Source organism: Hypanus sabinus, chromosome 17 (genome assembly GCF_030144855.1).
Source record: "Hypanus sabinus isolate sHypSab1 chromosome 17, sHypSab1.hap1, whole genome shotgun sequence".
In the NCBI taxonomy this organism is placed as follows: domain Eukaryota; kingdom Metazoa; phylum Chordata; class Chondrichthyes; order Myliobatiformes; family Dasyatidae; genus Hypanus; species Hypanus sabinus.
This window is the reverse complement of record NC_082722.1, coordinates 56,377,538-56,399,261: the sequence shown is the minus strand read 5'-3', so window position 1 is coordinate 56,399,261 and position 21,724 is coordinate 56,377,538.

The following is a 21,724-nucleotide window of genomic DNA, read 5'->3' as shown; positions in this document are numbered from 1 at the left end:
TGCTGTCTTATTAGTATACTAACAACCTGGAAGTAAGTCACAGTTGAAAGGACAGTTCTCATGTGAGCTACTGTACCCAGAGTGGATGAGATACCTGATTGTGAGCCTCGGATGTGTCTGAGCAGTTCTTGCAAGATGAACTAGCCCAGTTGACTCCTGTGTGCTAAGTAACCACAAGCCAATGCAAGTTGCTGGCTGGTCAGTGGATCAATGATCACTGCTGGCAGCTCACACGTGATTGTAACCAGATGGGCTCTGATCTGTGCGTGAGGGTCCAGTGAAATGCTCACCATTGAAAAGTGGGTCTAGGAGATTATGCATGCAAGACATTTGCACAATGCTGTAATTGTTACCTTGTTTTTGAACTGATAAGATCTTTTTGAGCTTATGTTCTTTGTTGGCTCCCAAAAGTTTGCTGGTAGCAAAGGATATATGCACCATACAGGCTATGGCATCCAGAAAAGTGTCAGCCATGCTAAGATTAATTCCCCATATATGGTCATAGTCACTGCTTATTGATCCAGAAATAACCACATACACAATTTAGTATGCATACATTAAAAATTACAATGCATATAGGGATATGTGCACATGGGTTAATTTTCTTGACATTTAGCTCTTACATCTGTAAACAAGTGAATGCAATTCTTCCTCTTCCCCGTGGTTAATTTTGGTAAATTGATAAATTAATTAGTAAATTGTTAAATGATAGTTATATTCTGAGGTACAAGGATAACCTCTGTTTTGCATGCACTCCAAACAGATCATTTCATTACAACAGTGTACTGAGGTAGTATGGGGAGGGGTGGGAGGGAGAAAAATAACAAAATGCAGAATGAAGTATTGCATTTACAGAGAAAGTGCAGTGCAGGCAGACAATAAGGACTATAAAGGATGGATTGTGACGTCAAGAGTCCATCTTATTGCACAAGGGGACCATTCAACAGTCTTAAAGCAGCAGAGTAGAAATTGGCCTTGAGCTTGTGTGTGACATCTGTGCATTTTAACCTAACTCAAGTTAGCAATTTTTATTGAAGATAGAAAAATTGCAACATCCACTTGTAAGATTAATTTAGTTTTCTCTCACCATGGATACCCCCTGATTGCAGAATATTTTTGGCTTTAACTTTTATGTCAGATCTCTAGCATCTGCTGCTTTCTATACGTCTGGGTGCTGCATTTTCATTTCTCTGCTGTTCATTTATTTCCTTCCTTCAGTTTTGACTTCCCTCACTTACTCATTGCCATCCTACCACCACAGTATCCCCGTTGTTCTCTCACTCCTTCTCCCTCTGCAGCTTTCAATGTGTTTGCTCTCCCTTTTCCAGTTCTGATCGTAAGTCTTTGACCTGAAATGCTAACCCTGAATTTCTCTCCACAAATGCTGCTTGACGTTCTGATAATTTTTTCCATTTAAGTTATAGATAGGCTTTTTACATTTTCCAGTCGGCTCTTTGATGCACCTTAGCCTCTTGATGCATTAAGCATTTTATTTCACACATTCTCCTCCACTTCTTTTCCTTAATTTCCTTGACTTACACTATCATGATAAATGAAAAATTGCTCTATTTTCCTTGATCTCAACCCTCACACCATTCACCAGCAGTACGTCTAGGTACATGCATAAGAAGATAGAATCATAAGGGGCAGAATTAGGTTTGTTGGCTCATTGAGTCTGCTCTGCCATTTCATCATTTTTCCTCTTGGCCCCTATCTCCTGCCTTCTGTCCATGTCTCTTCATGCCCTGACCTATCAATTATCTACCAATCACTGCCCTAACTCTATGTGAAGACTTGGGCTCCACAGTCAGCCGTGGCAACAAATTCCACTGATTCACCACTCCCTGGCTGAAGAACTTCCTGCTCATCTCCATTCTAAAAGGATGCCCCTCTATTCTGAGGCCATGTGTTCTAATCCTGGACTTTCCCACCATAGAAAACATCCTCTCCACATCCACTCTATCAAGGTCTTTCACCATTTGATAGATGTCAATTATGTCACCCTCATTTTTCTGAATTCTAGAGAATACAGGCCCAAAACCAGCAAACGCACTTCATATGACAAGCCATTCAATCCTGGAATCATTTACACGTACTTCCTTTGAATCCTTCTGGTGTCAGCATTAGGAGAAATGGGGAACCTAGGACATTTGTTGTTGCAGCTTGTCCTCGGTATTGGTGAGAACTCCACTTCCATGAGCCAGTTCACTCAATAGCACATAACTTGAGTGATAAGCAAAGTGAATATGATCTTTCTTTATATAGTGACTTTGTTCACTATAACAATAACCTTGAGCTACTGTATTGTGCCTACTTATTTAACAAGATGTTTTGTGTCAGCATTTCCAATTTATCCACCTCAAATTCACATTGATGGTACAAATGCAGAAGCAAAGAATAAAGACTGGCATTTCACAACAAAAACATAATGCTACCTTTGTATTTCTAAACTTCAAGTAAAAAGAAGCATTGAATGGACCCTAAATTATTTAAAGAGCATAATTTAGATGTTAAGTTATCATTAAATGCAACATTTTCAAATTTAGATTCTATTTGGAATAGTAATTAAAGTGCAGTCAAGCCCTGTTCCTGAGAGCATCCTTGCCCCAGTGTAAATACTTGAGAAGTTTCCAAATATTGTGCGAGGATTGACCTCTGATCAAAAAGGCTGTCCTCCCGTCCTCTCAATCATAGCCCAGGCACAAGCTCTGCCACAATAAACCAAAAATACCGAGGAAAGGGGCAAGTGAAACATACCTTTCAGACTGATGTACTTGGGAACTAATCCATTATAGATTGTTTACCATAAAGGATGATTTCAAAAAAGAAAATTAACCTACTGAAATGGCAATTATAAAATATTCATCTAACAACACCATGTGCTGGTGCTGCTTGGTATGTTCCAAAATATTTCTTACTTCTTTTTCAAAGTAAGATGCTATCAGTGCCAAAATGTCACAGGTAATAATGCTAAGCTAGCTGTCTGACCTCTTCCTGTGTTTCATATTCAGCTGATATTATATTGTACTTCAGCTAGAAGTTACTAAGGGTGTAAAACTATATTGATGAATAGTGAACAAGTTAATCACATATGGCATGTGTTATTTCACTGCAGTAGGATTCACAATAACATAGTGTTGCATTAGGATTCCTTTTTAAAGTTAAAATAACTTTTTAAAATCTTAGCCTAAATGGAGAAGTTTGTTTAATTTATTACAAGGTATTTCTACCGACAATTTCCACTGACAATATAATTAGATAAATTTTATATTCCCCTATTTTCTCTAGGTGAATGTGATTAAATTTCTCATGCACTAAACCCTGATCTCAGATATGCCTTCTATCAAAATGCTAAAGGCAAGAACATTCCATTGAGGAAGGCATGAAAACCAAAGCTAGAGATGTACCTGACAAAGTGACCATTGAGTGTATGTTTGTCTTTTGCTGCTGTTGCCCATCCACTTCAACATGTTGTGCATTCAGTACTGTTGTATTGTGTGGTTATCTGAGTTACTGTCACCTTTCTGTCAGCTTGAACCAGTCTGGCCATTCTCCTCTGAAGTCTTTCATTAACAAGGCATTTTTACCCACAGAAATCCCACACAATGGATGTTTTTTTCCCTTTTTTTTGCATCATGGTCTGTAAGCTCTAGAGACTGTTGTGTGTGAAAATCCTGGGAGATCAGCAGTTTCTGAGATACTCAAACCACCCCATCTGGCACCGGCAATCACTTTATGGTCAAAGTCACTTAGATCACGCTTCTTCCTAATTCTTATATTTAGTATGAACAATGGTTGAACCTCTTGACCATGTCTGCATTCTTTTATGCATTGAGTTGCTGTCAACTGATTGGTTGATAGATACTTGCATTAACAATCAGGTGTACAGGGTACCCAATGAAGTGGCAACTGAGTGTATGATGCCTTTCCATGCATCCTGGGTGTGACTAGGGATCAGTGCTCTGTGCTATCTGAACACTTCCTAACCACAGTACAGAAAATTCAACCATAAATGCTACAACATCAAAGTAACCATCACTGCTTTCCTTTCTCCCTCTTAGGCCAGTATTTTTTTCGTTCAACGATTACCTTATGAGTCCAGCAACTTCTGTCTTTATTTCCAACTTCCAGCACCTACAGTTTTTTATTTAATCAGCCATTCTATTGATATCTTGAAATCACCTATTAACCCGCCAATTTGATCAACGATATTTATTGCTTATTTATTCATATTACTGTTCCTTCATTTTGCATTTGCACAGTTTACTGTCTTCTGCACTCTGGTTGAAAGCCCGAGTCTGGTGGTCATTCATTGGTTCTGTTATAGTTACTATTCTATAGATTGGTTGACAATGCCCTCAAGAAAATGAAACAGTGATGTATATGGTGACATGTATGTACTTTGATAATAAAATTTACTCTGAACTTTGAAGCAGCTGCAAGATTTTCAGTTATGTAGATATGTGGTGCAAAGAATGGAATTTGCCAAGCAATATACTGGCACTTGAAACTCTCCACAGATCTACCACTACCTTGCAAAGAAAAGAGGACAGAAGGATGGTGGAGCATCCATACCACTATGGGAAGATGATACTGAGAAGGAGGATATAGGTTAAAAGAAAATAAAAGCAAAGGTTCAACTATTTGTCTGTCTCAGAGATAGATGCATTTTATCATTTCAATGCTTCTATCCATCATTAGGAATAACATTGTGATTGATGCTTGAGGTCTTCCAATCCACCAAACTCCTCAGCCATCTGTCATCTTGCCTCAGCTACAGGAGTCAGAAGACAATGAGCTGGTCTGTGTCTGGGTTAGAGGGAGTGGTGCAACATGGTATGGATAGAATAGTGTTGTTAGAAGGAGTGACAAATGGAAAGAGTTGCTGCATCAAAGCCTGCTATGGGAACATCAATGCCTTTGAATGGAAGATGCTACAAAGGGTGGTGGGTATAGTCCAGTAGTCCATCACGGGTAAAGTCATCCCCATCACTGAGCATATGCACACAAAGCCTCGTTGCAAGAAAGCAGCATCCATCATTAGGGAACCCCACCACCCAGATCATGCTCTCTTCTTACAGCTGCCATCAGGAAAAAAAGTACGGGAGCCTCAGGACACACACCACTATTACTTGTTAACCATCAGGCTCTTAAACCAAAGGTGATAACTTCAGCCAACCTGCCCATCATTGAGATATTCCCACAACATATGGACTCAGTTTCAGGGATTCTTTCTCCCATGTTACTGAGTAATTGTTTGTTTATTTATTATTATTATTTCTTTCATTTTGTATTTGCGTAATTTTTGTCTTTTGCACAGTGATTAAATGCCCAAGTTGGTGTGGTCTTTCATCAATTCTATTATGGTTATAGGATTTATTGAGTATGCCTGCAAGAAAATGTATCTCAGGGCTGTATACACCGATATATATGTACCTTGATAATAAATTTACTTTAAACTTTTGAACTTTGTGCGAGTGACATAATAAAAGTCAATAATATCTTAGAGTGCCTGTTCCTGAATGGGCAAAAGGTAGCCTAAACTTCAGAACAACTGATCAGCTGATCAGTTTATCCTTCGGAAGAACAGATTTTAAGTCAAATTGTTCAACCAGTGGAATTAATTCTCAAAAGTTTTGTCCTATATATGGCCAGTGAATGGTATTTGTTGCAAAATGTAGGTATAATACATTCACTTGATAATTGTGTAATCCATGAACTGATAACAGACATTCATCAATTAACAATTGCAACTATTGAATAGTTTATGTTCACAATTGAAATACTACTTCCTATCATTAGTATTGTTAAGCATCAGCTTGAAAATGGGAAGGCATTATTTCCTGAGGATATAAGAAGCTGCACCAGCGGCAACTCCTGCAGGCTTACAATGTTTTTGCAATACCACATATGACACGAGACAACACTTGACATATTACATGTGACATTAGGAAATAAATGGAGGCTAAAGTGCACATCCTAACAATGTCTTTCTGCACAGTAGCAGGAGTTAGATGTTTGCACTACACTACACTCTGCAACAAATTAGAAATCACCTCGTGCAATAGTTTTAGTTGTTTTATGTCCAGTTTTACCTCTACTTAAGTTTAGAGAGACATAGAATTTATTTTGCAGTAAGGATGGAGAAAGGACAAAATAAAAGAAAGGTACTATATGCCTAGAGGCTTATCATGTACTAATTCTGTAAAAGAGGGCAAAGCCACAATATATGCATCCCTTCTTATCCATAATAATATTTTTGTTTACATGAAAATTAAAATAGATGCAACATCCAAAATGTTAATTCAATACTGTGCTGAAGGAAAAGTTCTGAATTTACAGAACACCTTACCATGGCTTTTGAAAACATCTCAGAGGACTTTCACAATGAGCTAATTTAAACTGCAGTAACTACTATGGTATGTGCTGCTAGGTTCTGCAAAGCCCAGTCCCACAAACAGGAAAGCACAGTATTCTTTGTGTTTTCTTTGGTATATATGTTGAGGCAGAATTATTTGTAATACTACAGAAACTTTAAGGTCCTCTTGAATTACCAGGAAACTGGCTATAGATTTAGTAAAGCATTTCCCCAAAACAGCATTAACGAACAGGAAATAAATCAGTCCAAATGAAAGCACCCAAGAAAGCAAAGCCAGGTTAACATTTCGAATCTCGGTCCTTCATCTGATGGATTTCCACCTGAAGTGATGATTTGTCTTTCTCTTGAAAAGTCTTTCAGTATCCATTTCCTATTATTTTCTGTTTAGCTTTACTATGATCAAAATTAGTATACTTTTGTTTTTATATGGGTGATAAGGGCATTATCATTGTTACATAGCATGAGAGGGTGACTTTCTTTTTGTTTAACGGCATGATGTCCATCATTGATATTAATATTCCTGAGATCTAACAACTTTCCCTAAAGGCTGAATTTTGGTTCTGTGAATTGCTAATTTTATTAAGATATTTGTGATGGAATGCAATGATTGGCTGGAAGATTCTGTAGACCTGGGAGTTGCTTCGTTTTTGATAATCCTCATCTTAAAGAACAGAAGTCTGATTTAATAGAACCTACATGAGACAAAATGGCAATACAATGCATGGATTGACAGTGTAAATTGTACAGATGTGCTTTGTAATCAGTTCTTCAAGCCCCTTCATGATAGTCATGACATTTTAAAGAAAATACTGTGAAACAAATATATAAATCAAAGGCTGCATTTCCTTTTTCTTTAGTTTTTGACGTTAATATAGGTTTAGTTCCTTTTAAGATTACATTGCTGTTAATGTGACTCACCAATCTTTGCTTGTTTATTATTATTGTAGTCAACCCTTGGGCTAGGGGTCAAGATGAAATGTAATCAGGATCTTTTTGTGATATGTACCAATGGCTGCAAAATGAAATATTACAGTAAATTTAGGACAATCTTTTAGCAGTGTTTTACTTCAGTTCTCTTTGTGTCTTGCATTTCTAGCCCTAATTCTTTCCTTAATGCTTTCAGGGAGATTTCAATTGTCTGTTATTTATGAATCACTAAGTAAGTTAAAGAGAAGTTCAAATTTCAAGGAGACATTCAATTTTCATTCTATTAGCAAGTCATGTTTGGCAAAACCTGGGAACTGCCTACTGCAAAAAATACTACAAAGCTTCCATAATGTTGAGAATGCATCCAGGTTAGGAATGACAGGATGGTGTAGAGTACCAGTCACTTAATGAATCCCCGTGGGATAGGCCTTGGTTACTAACAATTCATATCTAACTCATCAGTCAGGCTGCAGCCTCTACAGTTGACTCCATTACTTCTAATATGGCCTCTTCTGGAAGGCTGCAACTACTCCTTGCTGCATAAACAACCAATTATGGTGAAAGATATAAATTGCACACCTTTCTGGAATTGTTCCTTTCCTACCTAAAACACCTGAATGAAGAATTTTCAAATAAAAAAATAATGCTTTAAAATTATGACCTTCTACCTGAGGCTGTTTTCTTGTGTAGCCTAATTGCTGGGCTGTCCATATAAAGGAGTCACACTCCTTGCTTGTGTCATGAGGCAGTTCTGCAATTTAGTGCATGGCGATGTCTAACCTCTTGATGTGCACAAAAAAAAGTTTTTGGTTCTAGCATGCTTTGTGAACATTTAGGGCTTATTAGTGTCATTCACAATGTCATCCATTTTACCATCGATCGCAGGGTTTCCAGTTCAAACTAGCTTTGAAAAACCAGATGTTCCAAGACACGTCTTCTAACCCTTATGGCAATCATTTTTTTTCTTTATTAAATCAGTTCCTGATAGGCAGTTTTAAAAATAGGTTCAGAAAGAGCATAAATATAAATGTAAACTCTTATTTTATTCATTGCAGCTTTTGGAAGTATAGCATTCCTTTGCATTTATAGGATTTAATGAGTTCCAAACAAAATGGTGAACCAGTTATTAAAAAGGACGGTGGAGGAATTAATCTCCATAATGAGCCAAATTGGGATTTGATGCCGAGCTCTATGTAACACGTGCATTTTTTTTCTTGTATCTGCGGCACATAAATGTGAATTTGTATTTAATCAGTCAATCTCCAAGTGAATTTGAGTGAAATTCTGTATGTTTCTGGGGATGTTTAGTAATTTCAATGTCATGTGTAAGTCCATGTGAGATGTGTGCAGCTTCATAATTACATGAAATTCCCAATTCTATGGTAAATGGCTTCAGTTCAAAAAGTGTAGGTTTCTCCCTGTAGTATCTGTTTCTGTTGGCCTGCTTCAAGTATCCGGCCTACAATACATTCCTTCTGTGCTACAGCTTTTAACTATTTCACTGCTGGACTGGGAAGAATTTCACAATTTCCACACCCTCTTGTCGAAAATATCATATGTTCCAGCTCATAAAGTTTGCCATTATGACCAAATTGACATGCTAAAGAGAAATTCTTCAAAGATAAATAATAGGTATCCAGCTGGATAGCTAGTCCTTTTGGTAATTCTCAAATAGTTCTGTGATCTTCTTGGAACAATTTCAATCACGTGATCTAGAGACATTTTATAATTCTGAAAATCTGTCTTCTCACACCAATTTTGAACACACTGCTTTTGCTGCCAACTTTGCTTTGATATATTATGCAACCCTTTAACTGCACCTGGACAACAGTTTATTACATTTTTTTTACGAAAGGTAGCTTGTCCTCAGAACAAAGTTTATATCCTTCATAAACAAGACGGACTTGTTTTGGCTCACTATTTGTTATCTTATTAGGACAGTGTGTATATCTTTGTAGCATATTTTATTCAAAATGATTTAAATATGCTTTATAATCATGCATATTGTAAAAGGCAGCATAAATTATAAAAACAGATACATAATGCTTATAAAATACAGGTTACACCCCAACTCAAACTTGCATTCAACTCCTGTCATTACCTTTTAGGAAGGATGTGAAGGTCCAGAAATAATACTGGAAAGGTTTCCTGGAATGGCTCCAAGGATGGAGGACTTTGGGTTTCATGGTGGATGAGAGAAAATGGGGCTATAAAGGGTATTGAAAAGAGAATTGACAAAGCTGTCAAAAATCATGACTATACTCAGCTGGATAAATAGAAATTGTTCTCATTAGCAGATGGTTTGAAGAACATTGAGCACATATTTAATGAAGAGCTAAAGATACATGGGGGGGGGGTGATGGTGTTGGTGGTGAAAGATTTCTGCTTTCACCTGCAAGTGTGGTGGAGCTTTGAGAAAGGAATTGGAGAGGCAAAACTGTTATCGCTCAGGATGCTCCAGTGTTTGGCATCTGTAAGAAGTCTGTATATTCTCCCTGTGACTACGTGTGATTTTTCCAGGTGCTCTGGTTTCCTCCCACAGTCCAAAGACGTACCAGTTAGTAGGTTAATTGGTCAATGTAAATTGTCCTGTGGTTAGGCTAGAGTTTAACAGGTGAATGAAAATGTGCTTCAGCATAATCTGGCGGCCTGTGTGGCTCATCAGGCCAGAAGAGCCTGTTCTGTGCTGTGTCTCTAAATAAAATTAAAAATAAAATAAAAATATGGCTAGAGGAAAAAGCAGCGGGAGTGAAGAGATTGCTTTACAGGGGCTGAATGGACTAAAGTGTCTTCTAATATACTGTCACCATTCTATATAAGATTAGTACTGCTGTTGGATAAAGCTAAACTTTCATATAAACCTTCTTATGCACTTGAAGAATTCCAATTTCTCAAAACTTTCACCTAGATTTCTGCACCTGGACAAAAATGTGCCTTAGCATAATCAGCAGTTCATTATTAAAAAACAAAAAATGCAGACATTTAATTAGTTTGTACTTGTTCTTAAACTGATGATCATTTTTTTGTTATCGTGTTTAATCCAAAGCATTTCAGGTGACTAATGTTTGCAGTTGCTGCTAAATGTTTCTCATTGGCTGGGTACCGTTTATCTTGCACTGTATTTGCTGAATTGTAATTGGATTTTACTGGACTGAAATCTGAAATTATTATTGATTCTTTCCAACCATGTGTAACATCTATTGGATGTTAATCTAACCAATGGTTCAATTGCTAAAACTCAGCAATTCAACAAATGTCTTATATATTTTAATAATGCACTAATGGTTTAAAAAGAGCTAAAATGTTATTCCATTACTTTTCCTTTTGAAATCATTCAAAAACCACCATTCAATACATGTGCTTCCTGACTGCACCAATCATATTTAGAAAAGACAAATTATATTGGTGTCAATTTTTGTGATCACCTTCTCCTCAACCCCTCTCTCTACCAAAATGCATTGTCAGGAGACACATAGAAACATAGAAAACCTCCAGCACAATACAGGCCCTTCAGCCCATAATGCTGTGCTGAACATGTACTTACTTTAGAAATTACCTAGGGTTACCCATAGCCCTCTATTTTTCTAAGCTCCATGGACCCACCCAGGAGTCTCTTAAAAGACCCTATTGTATCCACCTCCACCACCGTTGCTGGCAGCCCATTCAACAAACTCACCACTCTCTGCGTAAAAAATTTACCCTTGACATTTCCTCTGTACCTACTTCCAAGCACCTTAAAACTATGCCCACTTGTGTTAGTTATTTCAGCCCTGGGAAAAAGCCTCTGACTATCCACATGATCAATGCCTCTCATCATTTTATACACCTCCATCAAGTCACCTCTCATCCTCTGTCACTCCAAGGAGAAAAGGCTGAGTCCACTCAATCTATTCTCATAAGGCATGCTCCCCAATTAAGTATTTTCCACAATTAGACAGGAGCCAAAGACCCCTTCCTGAGGGAAAAAGGGAAAAACCAGCCACTTCCGAGCCATTTCTTTTTTTTAGGTTACATTTTCACAACTGCTATGAATGCAACAACCATAGGCCACTGATCGATGCTCTTCAGCTGAATCCAGGATCTGTGACTGACAGGAACCATAGACAAAGAGCAAAGGTCAAAAGCATGAGTTATATAAACCATATGTTTCCAAAACTAACCTCTGCTACAAAAGAAATTAATAATTTTTGAAAAAGAAAATGTCACAGTCTTAGCAAAAATAAGCATTATAACTTCCCAATCCTTGGAAACGTTGAATAATGTACAACTATTACCCATCCGAGTTTAAACTCCTAAACTGTCCCATAGACATAAATGTCTTCAAGACATAAAAACAACTTTGAATTGTTATCCTGTGAGTGAGCGCAAAAAGTCTGATTATTATGTAAGGCAGACAGAGTTAAATGGTTCCGATGAACCTTGAGTAGGAAATATGCCAATGTAGTAGCAGCAAGCTTACCTCCACCTTTGAGCAGTCCAGTGCAGAGCCAAAAGAACCTTCCTGCCCAAATTTATTGTGAAATTAAATTCATGATGCCGCAAGCAACAATAATATTTGTTTTCTGCTGAATTCAAGCTACTGACTGTAAAATTATAAGAGGTGGATATAGTATCAGCAGAGGAAGCTAAAATAAACTAATACAAAAGAGAATGTGAAATCGGTTTTGAATCCATTCGCAGATGAGCAGTGTTGAAATGCTACAACAGCAATCTCACCAGTTTCACAATGTAAGAAAAACCTTAATAAAATGTCATCAAGGGAACCAGGAACATAACTTGTTGACAGTCTGTTAGCCTCACAATCATTTTTGCTTGTTTGAAGCCAATACTTCCTGGCTATGGTCCAGTTTTCCAGATTTACTGTAATCTTCTTGCAGTATCATATAGATGAAGGAAATGTTAAGTTTCAGGGTTATGGGTCTGTTAAATAATAAACTGGAAACATTCCCATTGTTGGGAATATAGTCTGCTTGATTCCCACTAATGCATTTTTGATGCAAATCTGAATCATACCTCCAAAACGAACGCTGCTATAAAGTGGAAACTTTCCTAAACATATTGAGCAAATTAAGTCTCCTCCTTTTTTTTTTGCTTCTGAGGCACTGGAATAACAGATTTTTTTCTGAATGTAGAATATTGTCATGACTTATTCAAAAATACAGCTGCCTGATTTACACAAAAGTAATGCGAGTGTGGATATTCAGCTTCCACTTCCAATTGAACCATGTCAGCTGGTATTCCTTATGGTTGGATGGCTAAGGTTTCAAATACAAAAAAAAAATGTTTTCCTGAATATAAAACTTCATAATGCAACTAGAATAACTACTGTGACATCAAAGGAGAAAGAAGATCAATTGCAAGTCTGTTTGCCACACCATAGAAAGGAAGTGGAGGTGGGAGGCCATGCAAAGTGGTTCAGTAGGATGTTGCCTGATGTGTAGTGAATTCAGACACTTAAAATGTTTTCTCTGGAATATCAGAGGCTGAAGGTACATCTGATAGAACTGTGTAAAATTATGACAAACATTGATAGGTATAGGTTTGATCATCAAAGTCTTTTTCCCAGGGTGGCAATGTCATATACTGGAGAACATAGCTTTAAGGCAGGTAGTCCCAACCTGTTGCTTAAAGGTATGGGTCCATGGCATAAAAAAGGTTGGGAACTCCTGCTTTAAACTGAGAGGGGGTAAGTTTAAAGGAGATTCGGAAGTCTTTTATTGCACAGATCAGTAGGTATCCAGAATGTGCTGCCAGTGGAGGTAGATCTGGCAGCAGCATTTAAGAGGCATTTAGACAGAAACACAAAGGACACAGACCATGTGCAGGTAGATGGGATGAGTTAACACTGGTTTTATGATCAGCATAAACATAATGTACTGAAGGGCAGGTTCCTGTGTTGTGCAGTCCTGCTCTAAATGCATAACAATATTTTTACCAAAATTTCAAATCAGCAATTTAGTGAAATTTTCACAACGGAATGTATTTCTCATTTTCACAGGAGATTCTTTATGTTCAGCAAATCGATTAAGAAAAAAAAATCCGTTTCTCTTTTTCACATTTCGATACGTTCAAGTTACATGGATGGAGAAGCAAGTCATTTATTGATTTAACTGTTAAATGTCATTTGGTGCCATATTCTGTTATATTTATTTTAGTTTAATAAACTGTATTTATCAAAATTAGTGAAAATATTAGCAACAAGATGGTGATACCTATGGAGCAAATAGGTTCACTCATCAGCTTAAAGCCACTCAGCCAATAATCAGATGATTTCTTACCACAGTAGAAGGAGAATACAATGAGCTGATATCACAGATTTTATTGGCAAAAACCTGGAGCAAACTGTCCAATTGGCTTTGAATGTAACATGATGTGAAAAGCTAAGAAAGGGAAGCAACTGCCCTCAAAACAAGTCTCCTTTATTTCTTGGGCAATATTTCATCAGTGCAATGAAATATGGTCGATGTTTCACATCTTTATGTATTTATACAGTGGCAAAACTGGATGAGCTCACTGACGGTAGGTTTCTGAATATGTTTCAGAGGGAGGGCTGTGGCGCAGTGGAGAATAATCAGCCGAAATTCATGAGATGTAGGTTCTGTTATAAATCTGTGGAAATCGCAAGGGACGTAGAATTTGTACTGCCTTAAAATGGAAATGCTTTGGGGACCTGTGCCTGTTTTACCCGAGGTAATAGGGAATAATTTTCAAGCATGCATTACGTGCAAAACAACAAGCATGTAAGTGGTGCAATTCACCAGCTTTTAACACGCTGCCTCATTGCATTGTAAGTTGTTGCACAAAAACACACGGAAATTCATTTTTGGTGCAGCAAATTCACTTAAATGTTGCCAGATGAGAGTCATCAATGTCCCTCAACAACTCCAAAGAAAAACTACTGGCAGCCACATTCTCAATACTAGTTTGGAATGCCTTTACAAATTCACAGAGGCAGCGTAACGTGTATCAGAAGGGGATGGAGTTTATTTCCAAGGCAGTACGCTTAATCTGCACACAAATTGAGTTTTCAATCACTCTTGCAAGCTGACTCTTTGCCATTTAAGTATCACTGTGATAATTGTTACAAAGCATGCATACTGCACGACTCTTCCATACAACACGTTTAATGGACAAAGAACCATTTGTCCACGCATACACAGTCAGTATACTATTTAAAGTATACGGTTTCAAAAAATGACTTCTCATCCTCAATTCCACTCTGATGAAAGGCCTCGGCCCAAAACACTATCTTTTCCATAGATACTGCCTGACCTGCTGAGTTTCTCCAGGAGTTTGTGCGTGATATTGTCATTGATCTCTTCTGCACTCTCTCTCATCCAACCAAGTCTTTCCACAGGCGTAGTGACTGGAAATGTCTGCTCAACAAGAGCTGTATGCCAATTTAGAATAATATCCCTGATCTCCTATCCTACCATAAGTTAATAAAAGAAAGCACACCAAATGCCTTCACTATCACATTGTCCATCCGCCCTACTATCTTTAAGGCTTTTTGAACACCCATTCCAAAGTTTCTCTGTTCTTCTACACCATGCCAAACTCTCCCATTTATTATATTCTCCTTTATTTTCAATTTGATTTCCTCAAGTAATTGTCACCTCATCTATAACCTCCCATGTTTACTGCTGCTCACTGTTATATATTCAGTATTTCAACACTGTTGCAAATGTATTGTTTGATTAAGCATACTTTGTTTACATAATTCAGTATGGGTCATGTGAAAGAACATGAATGGCATACGTCATTACACAACTAATGTGCTGATAAAAAGTATTCACCCCCCAGAAGTTTTCATGTTTTATTGTTTTACAACATTGAATTACAGTGGGTTTAATTTGGCTTTTTTGACACTGATCAACAGAAAATGACTCTTATGTGTCAAAGTGAAATCAGATCTCTACAAAGAGAACTAAATTAATTACAAATATAAACACAAAATAATTGAATGCGTAAGTATTCACCCCCTTTAATATTGCACACCGATTCATTACTGGAGCAGACAATTGGTTTTCAAAGTCACATAATTAGTTAAATGGAGATCTCTGTGTGCAGTCAAAGTGTTCCAATTGACTGTAGTAAAAATACACCTGTACCTGAAAGGTCCAACTGCTGGTGAGTCAGTATCCTGGCAAAAACTACACCGTGAAGACAAAAGCACTCTCCAAGCAACTCCATGACAAGGTTATGGAAAAGCATGAGCCAGGAGATAGATACAAGAAAAATTCCAAGTCATGGAATATCCCTTAGAGTACTGTTAAGTCAATCATCAAGAAATGGAAAGGATATGGCACAGCTGTAAATATGCCTCAGAAAGGCCATCCTCAAAAAAAAAGTGACTGTGCACAAAGGGGACTAATGAGGGAGGCCATCAAGAGACCTATGACAACTCTGAAGGAGTTACAAGCTTCAGTGGCCGAGATAAGAGAGACTGTGCATACAGCAACTCTTGCCCAGATACTTCACGAGTCACATCCTTATGGGTGAGTGGCAAAGAGGAAGCCACTGTTGAAAAAATCTAACATGCAATCTCAGCTAGGTTTGCCAGAAGAAATGTGGGAGACTCTGAAGTCAGCTTGCAGAAGGTTGTGTGGTCTGAAAGAAACAAAAATTGAGCTTTTTTGGCCATCAGACTGAACAGCAGATACCGCACATCATCAAAAACACACCATCCCTGCCGTGAAGCATGATGGTGTCTGCATCATGCTGTGAGAAGGATCTCCTGGTGGGCTCGCTCCTGGGCCTGGCCAAGATGATCATTCACAGGTCTAGGCAGAGGAAAGTGGAGGGCACTGTCCAGGCCTACTACCCCCACCTTTTCCGAGGATGCGTTCATGCCTGGTTCTCCTTGGAGAGGGAGCATGTGTTCAGGATGGGGACTTCCGTGAGCAGTGAGCCCCTCAGTCTATTGACTGTTTTATAGACGGTAGTAAATATATTTTATTCTGAGTACACTTACTGTTTTGTAAGTATTGATTGTCTGTACCTTGTGTACATGTGTTGGAAATAAACTTTTATAGTTTGTAAAAAAAAAAAAATGCTGTGGAGATGCTTCACTTCAGCAGGCCCTGGAAGGCTTGTGAAGGTAGAGGGTAAAACGAAATACAAGGAAAATCTGATGCAAGAAAATTGCGACTTGGGAGAAGATCTGTTTTCCAGCAAGACAATGACCCCAACCTAAATCCAAAGCTGCACAGGAATGGCTTAAAAACAATGAAGTTAATGTCTTGGAGTGGCTAAGCCAGAGTCCAGACCACAATCCAAATGAGAATTTGTTGCTGGACTTGAAAAGGCCTGTTCTCTCATGATCCCCATGCAATCTGACAGAGCTTGAGCAGTTTTGTAAAGGAGAATGGGGAAAAATTGCAGTGCCTAGATGTGCAAAGCTGATAGAGACTGATCCACACAGACTAAAGGCTGTAATTGCTGCCAGAATTGCATCTACTAAGTAGTGACTTGAAGTGGGTGAATATTTATGCAATCAATTATTTTGTATTTTTTATTAGTAATTAATTTAGATCAATTTGTAGAGATTTGTTTTCACTTTAAAATCTAAGAGTCTTTATCTGTTGTTCAGATTCAAAAAAGCCAAATTAAATCCATTGTGAATCAGTGTTTTAAAACAATAAAATATGAAACTTCCAAAGGGGATGAATGCTTTTTATATAGGCACTGTATGTCATATGTATACTCACTAAAGTCAAAGCTAAAGGAGTTATCATAAGCTCTCATATCTGTCTTTCAATTAGTTTTAGAGTTATAAGACATAACAGTGGTGACAAGTAAGTTTTAAAACAAACCCAAAATGATCACATGCCTGTTGAAACACAGCACAGTTTTCCTTTCCTTTGGAAGGGGGGAAAATGCTTGAGTTTAAAAAAATGCAGAAAATGGACGAAATTCAGATGTGCATAGGCAGTGAATATTGGGTGATGATAATGATAAATAAAAGCTGAAATGGCTGACAATGTCAGAAAGATAGTTGTGTTCAATTTCACCAAAGATAACTGGATGATGCATACAGTGGGAATTAAGCAGCATTTTGAAGAAAATAAAATAGTCAATGAAAAGCAAGTGCCAGAATTGAGTGCAATAAGTGGAAGAACATATAGTTTGCTTAGAAATCTAACTGCTGCAACCAAATGACTGAAAATTAGCAACACAAACAAAATGCTGGAGGAATTCAACAGGCCAGGCAACATCTATGGAAAAGAGTAAACCGATGACTTTTCAGAGTGAGACCCTTCAACAGCACTGGAAAAACAGATACATTAAAGTAAGAAGGTGAATGAGAAGTTAAAGTAAGAAGATGTGGGGAGGGGAGGAAGAAATACAAGGTGATGGGGGAAACGGGGAGGTATAAATTAAAGAGCTGAGAAGTCAGCTGGTGAAAGAGATAAAGGGCTGGAGAAGGGGTAATTTGATAGGAAAGGGCAGAAGGCCATGGAAGAAAGGAAAGGGGGAGGAGAACCTGAGGGAGGCGATTGGCTGGTAAGAAGATAAGATGAGAGAGGGAAATGGGGAAGGAGTGAATGAGTGGGGTGGCCATTACCCAAAGTTCAAGAAATTGATGTTAATGGCATCAAGTTGCAGGTTACCAGACAGAATATAAGGTGTTGCTCCTCCAACCAGCAGTGGAGGAGGCTATGGACTGAGATTTCGGAATGGAAATGGGAAGTGGAATTAAAATGAGTGGCCACTGGGAGATCCCACTTGTTCCAATGGATTGAGCTTCGGTGCTCAGTGAAACAGTCTCCCTATCTATGTCAGCTCTCACCAATATATAGGCCACACCGGGAGCACTGGAAACAGTAAATGGCCCCAACATTCTCACCGATGCAGTTTGTCTCACCTGGAAGGACTGCTTGGCGACCTGAATGGGACCCAAAATTAGCTTTGCTGATATCACCAAAGTAATGCAGGAACATTTAGAACCGAAACCATTGTTGACTCCAGTGTGCTTTAAGTTTCATAATCCGAATCAAACGGAGGGTTGGTGGGGGGGGTGGGGGGAGTCCATTACAGTTTACATGACTGAATTGAAGTGATCATCTGAACATTGCCAGTTCAGGGATGAGCTTAATTATGCACTGATAGATGATTTAGCATGTGGAATCTTACAAAAAAAATCATTCAACTATGGCTCCATACCAAAGCAAAACTCACATTTATAACAGCAATTCAAATCGCTGTATTAAATGGAAACAACAGCCAGAGATGCAATTGCGTTGCAGTCAGGAATGAAAGTGACCCTGAACAAAATTGCAACATCTAAACAGAAACCTGACTGGCTGAACAAATTCTGTTACTGTCATGGCAGGAGTTCAGATATCAAGTCAAGTCAAATCAAGTCAAGTCACTTCTATTATCACTTCGACCATAACTGCTGGTATAGTACACAGTAAAAATGAGACGTTTTTTCAGGACCATGGTGTTACATGACACAGTACTGTTATGCCCGCAGCCCCCTCCTTTGTGAGAATCGCAAGAGCACTAGTTGAGGGGGGGTCAGTAGATCCAGGAAATGGGAGAGAGAGACGTGCCAAATGCCTCGTTCCACAGCGATGCAAAATAACGTGACATTGACCATTGTCTCCTGGAGACCACGTTTGTGGATTGGGGACTATGCTACATGCAAGCCCTCGGGCAAAGTGGGCTGGTTGAGAGAGAGATTGCATCATCCCAACCTGATTGACATCTGAGACCCCGTGAGGAAGTATAAAAGAGGGTCTGGGGGAACAACCCCTTTCAGATGCACCAGAAGAAACGCTAACGATCCCGTAGTAGCGGGAAGCCATTTGAAGGAAGCCATGTGCGTTCGATTCCGTGGCTGGAATCGGTGGCTGGAACCATGGAAACCAGCTTTTAGCTAACAACGGGGAAGCCCGCTCCCCTGATTCAACGGATTTGCTTCATAAAAGACCTGGGCAAGTTTCTTTTCTCACAAATCTCTCTCTCTCCCCAACAAGTGAAAACCCAGCGGTCCCCAAAAGGCTGAAGCCTGCAGGAACTGAGTGACCTTTATATTTCCATCCGACAATATATTATCCCCTAGACCAGGGGTCAGCAACCTTTACCACTGAAAGAGCCACTTGGACCCGTTTCCCACAGAAAAGAAAACACTGGGAGCCGCAAAACCCGCTTGACATTTAAAATGAAATAACACTGCATACAACGTTTTGTTTTGCCTTTACGCTATGTATAAACAAACTATAATGTGTTGCATTTATGAAATTGATGAACTCCTGCAGAGAAAATGAAATTACATTTCTGCATGCAACAAAAACATTTTGAACTCCGAAAAAAAGATGTTGGGTTGAAGGTTACTTTTAAGTAAAATACTCAACGTCTATTTGAGTCCTTCTTGTATTTATGAAAAACGCCAAACTTAAATTTGCCGCCAGCAGCAAACCAAAAATAACGTCAGCCAGCTGTCAACCTGAAAAATAAAAGGACTATTTCACTGAACAATGAAAACATATGAATATACGTAAAATAATAGGCAATTAAAATATTTATCATACTTGTTCAGGTTGACTCACACCTGACATTGCAGTCGTATTTAGTAGGGATGGATCGATGCTTAGGGGAGTGACCGGGAAGGATAATGTGTTTTTTTCCTCTCTGAACTCACAGAAGCGTTTCCCAAACGATGTTTGCATTGCGATGATTGCAGAATGTAAATACTCCGAATTTATCATGTCGTGACCTTGTTTGAACTCTCTCAAATTGGGGAAGTGAGACAATGTGCCTTTCTGTAAATCTCTGGCAAGCAACGTCAACTTGCGCTCGAATGCCAAAACATCCTCCAACATGTGCAGGGCTGTACGTCCTTACCCCGTTGAAGAGCTGTGTTCAGCGTGTTCAGGTGCGCTGTCATGTCTACCATGAAGTGTAGCTTTTCCAGCCACTCTGGCTGTTCCAGCTCAGGAAAGTTGAGCCCTTTGCTGCCCAGGAAAGTTTTCACTTCTTCCAGACACGCGACAAAGCGTTTCAGCACCTCCCCCCTGGACAACCATCAGACTTTGTTGTGCAGCAGGAGATCAGAATATGCAATTTCCAGCTCGTCCAGTAACAAACGGAATTGACGGTGATTTAAACTTTTTGCCATTATTTTATTGACAATCTGAATGACAACATCCATTACTTCTGTGCATTCCGGAGGAAATGTTTGAGCGCACAGTGCCTCTTGGTGCAAGATGCAGTGAAAAGTCAGCAGCTTTCTGTCCAGCGGCTTCTGCAGTAAAGCCACAATTCCCTTGTGTGTTCCCGTCATATTCGGTGCCCCCATCAGTAGCTACTGACACCAGATGGGTGGTCTTTATTCCTTTGGCTCTTAAACAATTCAAGACAGCCTCACAGATGTCCTCCCCCTGTGTTTGGTCTTTTAGAGGTATCAACTCAATCAGTTCTTCCTGTGGCCCGGCAGAGTTTACATACCGGCAGAACAACGCTATTTGTTCAATATCACCTTTGTCTTTAGACTCGTCACAGGCAATCGAGTAGGCCACAGCTGAATTGATGTCTTTAATTTGCTGTCTTGTGATGTCTTCTGCCATTTTTATGGTTCTGTCTTTGACAGTCTTTGCAGAGAGGGGCATATCCCTGATTTTCTGCACAATTTCACTCTTGTTTTTAAAGTCCGTGAATAGATGTTCTGAAATCTTAATGAAAGATTCTTTTATATATTCACCATCTGTAAACTGCTTCCCGTGCCTGACTATTTCCTGAGCGGCAATATAACTGGCGTATGTCGTTGATTTTCCAGACTTCATCCATTTCTGGAAATGATTTTTGCTCAGATCAACCTTCCGCATCAGTTCCGAAACGGCTTTTTTTCTCTCATCTCCATCCGGATATTTTTGAGCAAAGGCTGCGTGTTTATTCTGGAAATGCCTTGCGACATTTGACTTTTTGTTGTTTCCTAGTTTCTCATTGCATATTAAGCATACCGGTAAACCAGTCTCGTCAACAGTGAAAGCAAATAAATCTGTCCACGTATCATTAAACGTTCTGTTTTCTTCAGTCACTTTTCTTTTTTTAGAATTCTCCATAGTTGGCTTACCTTGGATCGAAAAATTAAAGAAATCGCGCACTGGCGGGTGTCAGGTATTGGCAGTGGTGACGTATATTAATAGCGATAAAAACACGTTGTAGCGGTGTGCTCACGCAGTCAGTAAACTGCAGTCGAATAACTTTATTCGAACTAAACAGCCTTGCTTTTAAGCCTCCCTCAACCCAGCCCCCATGGACGCAGATGCTGCAAAAGACGCGTACTCACAAACCCCCGTAGGCTATCTCCCTTAGCCGGAATGCTGGCTAATTGTGAGGAAATGTGTCGCCACACTTAGATTGTACAAGATCACCATAATCTTCAAATTTAGAATTACATTTCAAAAGCTA